This window comes from Notechis scutatus, chromosome 3 (assembly GCF_049901735.1).
Source record: "Notechis scutatus isolate UNSWTSFEM ecotype Mainland chromosome 3, rNotScu1.2, whole genome shotgun sequence".
Classification (NCBI taxonomy): Eukaryota; Metazoa; Chordata; class Lepidosauria; order Squamata; family Elapidae; genus Notechis; species Notechis scutatus.
The window spans coordinates 2,478,220-2,481,762 of NC_142011.1; positions in this window are offsets into that span (position 1 = coordinate 2,478,220).

Here is a 3,543-nt window from a genome sequence, read left to right on the forward strand (position 1 = left end):
TTTTCCCACGTCATTATAGTTGTGCTTTTAAAGTTGTAGCAACGTTTTGGCAGAATCTCATCTGCCATCATCAGGCTTCTGTATTGTTTATATATATATATATACACACACACACACACACACACATATAAACATGTATCTGAATGGTCTAACATATGGCAACTCCAAATCTCAACAAATAAATGCTCTGTCTTACATATTGGTAAAAAAAATCAGAAAATAAAATACAAGCTGAATAGTCAAGATCTTGTTGATGACCCAAGCTCTGTAAAGGACCTGGGAATACTCACCTCTAATGATCTAAGTGCTAGAGCTCACTGCAACTACATAGCCAAAAAGGCATTAAGAGTTGTTAACCTAATCCTACGTTGCTTTTTCTCTGGTAATATCTCACTACTAACCAGAGCATACAAAACATTTGCTAGACCAATACTCGAATACAGTTCATCAGTCTGGAATCCTTATCACGTATGTGATATTAACACAATTGAGAAAGTCCAGAAGTATTTCACAAGAAGAGTTCTCCACTCTTCTACCCGTTATAGAATACCTTACGCCACCTTACTCAAATTCTAAAACTAGAAAACCTCGAATTACGCCGTCTTCGGTCCGACTTAAGCATGGTATATAAAATCATACATTGCAATGTCCTACCTGTCAATGAATACTTCAGCTTTAACCATAACAACACAAGAGCACACAACAGATACAAACTCAAAGTAAACCGCACCAAACTTGATTGCAGGAAATACGACTTCAGCAATAGAGTGGTCAATGTCTGGAATACTCTACCCGACTCTGTAGTCTCTTCCCCAAACCCCAAAAACTTTAACCTTAGACTGTCTACTATTGACCTCACCCCTTTCCTAAGAGGTCTGTAGGGGCGTGCATAAGCGCACCAACCATGCCTACCGTCCCTGTCCTATTGTTTCTCTTATTCTTTTATTTTTCTTATATGTACCCATTTCATATATTCACAACTATGTATACACTTGTACTTATTATCTTGTAAACAATTGACAAATCAAAATAAATAAATAAAATAAATATATAAAAAAAGAGATGTGAAGACTAACTGTAAGAGACCTTAAGAAAATGATTTGTAAATATGTAAAATATACAAGAATATATGATAGAATCCATTATTGACAAAGATAATAGTTATTGATAGTTGTATATTAAACATTGTGTATTAAGACTTATAAGTTAACAATATTTGTAGATGTCAAAACGCTGTTGAAAATGTGATTATGATTTGAGTTGTATTGGTGGAAAACACAATAAAAATCTTTTTTTTTTTAAGAAAAAAGGAAAAGTTCCCCGTGCAATTCCAGGCAGACGCCCTCCCGTCTCTGATCTTTACCTTGAATTTTAGACACACACACACACACACACACACACACACCCTAGATTCACACGTGGATCCTTTATGCCCTCTTTGTGCATGCAGTGCAATTGGGAGGCTGCAGAGGGGGCCAGAAGACAGCTTAGGGTCTTAGATATTCCCCCCACCCCCTCCCCAGTTCTGTGCATGGAATTTGCACCCTTGGAAAGGGAAGTGGGGAAGGGGCAGGGATGCTGCGTGGCTTTTGAAAGGATCGCCCTCTCTGGAAAAAAAAAACAGGGGGAAACAACTGGAACGTGTCACTGGCCGAGACATTTTTGAGTGTGGCAGGAGGGCGGAAGCGAAGATAAATATATCCATGTTGAGAGACCACACCAGAGCGAATTTGAGGGATGTGGGGACCCTGGAAAGAGCAGAGAAGAGCAACAATGATGGTTAGGGGGCTGGAGGCTAAAAGCACATGAAGAATGGTTGCAGGAATGGGGGATGTCCCATTTAACGAAGAGAAGGACTAGCAGGGACATGAGAACAGTCTTCTAATATTTGAGGGGCTGCCACAGAGAAGAAGGGGGTCAAATTATTCTCCAAAGAACCTGAAGGTAGGACAAGAAGCAACGGATGGAAACTAATCCAGGAGAGAAGAAACCTGGAATTAAACTTATTCTTTTTTTGCAATCATTTTTTTTTATTTTTACATTTTAAAAACATCTCTTTCAGTGAACAATGTGGTTGCAGGTATTTACACTTCAATACAAACGTGACCTTAATATATATTTATCTTTCCCATTCAATTCTATATCATATAATTACTTCCATTTTCGATAAATTTTCTCCAATATTCTTATTTTCTTTACACTTATTAGATCCATTTTCAATTTAATCTTAACTTCATTCCTTTTTCTTTAAATATTCTCATATCTTGTTTTATAGTCTAACATTCTTATTTTTAATTCTAAATTCATTATACCTTTATGCTTTTATCTGTCACGTTTGCAATTTTATCGCGTACTTTTGTTTCATTGTTCAGTAAGGTTAAAAGTTTCCCCCTTTAATTACCAATTAGAGCGTAGAAACTTCGTAACAATGAGAACAATTAACCAGTGGAACAGATTGCTACCAGAAGTTGTGGTTGCTCCATCACTGGAGGCTTTTAAGAAGAGGCTGGACAGCCATTTGTCTGAAATGGGATAGAGCAGAGGGCTGGACTAGAAGACCTCCAAGGTCCCTTCCAGCTGATTCTATCCTAAGGACTAGTGGTGACATGATAACAAAGTTCCAACATTTGAGGGCTGCCCCAAAGAAGAGGAGGCCAAGCTATTCTCTAAGTCACCTGAAGGCAGGACAAGAAACAATGGGTGGAAACTCATCAACCTAGAACTTAGGAGGAATTTCCTGACAGTGAGGACAACTGTGGGTGCTCCATCATTGCAGGCTTTTAAGAAGATATTAGAACAAGGGTCTTCAAACTTGGCGAGTTTAAGACTTGTGGACTTCCAACTCCCAGAATCCCTGAGCTAACACGGCTGGAGGAGGAATTCTGGGAGTTGAAGTCAACAAGTATTACAGCTGTCAAGGTTGAAGACCCCTGATTATTACCTATCTATCTATCATCTCTCTCTCTCTTCTCTCTCCCTCCCTCCCTACCTATCTATCATCTATATATCTAGCTATGTATCATCTATCTATCATCTATCACAAGGGTCTTCAAACTTGGCAAGTTTAAGACTTGTGGACTTCAACTCCCAGAATCCCTGAGCTAACATGGCTGGAGGAGGAATTCTGGGAGTTGAAGTCCACAAGTCTTACAGCTGACAAGGTTGAAGACCCTATCATCTCTCTCTCTCTTCTCTCTCTGTACCTACCTACCTAATTACCAATCAATCAATCTATATATCTATCTATATATCATCTATCAGAAGGGTCTTCAAACTTGGCAAGTTTAAGACTTGTGGACTTCCAACTCCCAGAATTCCTGAGCTAACACGACTGGAGGAGGAATTCTGGGAGTCGAAGTCCACAAGTCTTACAGCTGACAAGGTTGAAGACCCTATCATCTCTCTCTCTCTTCTCTCTCTGTACCTACCTACCTAATTACCAATCAATCAATCTATCTATCTATCTATCTATCATCTATCACAAGGGTCTTCAAACTTGGCAACTTTAAGACTTGTGGACTTCCAACTCCCAGAATTCCTGAG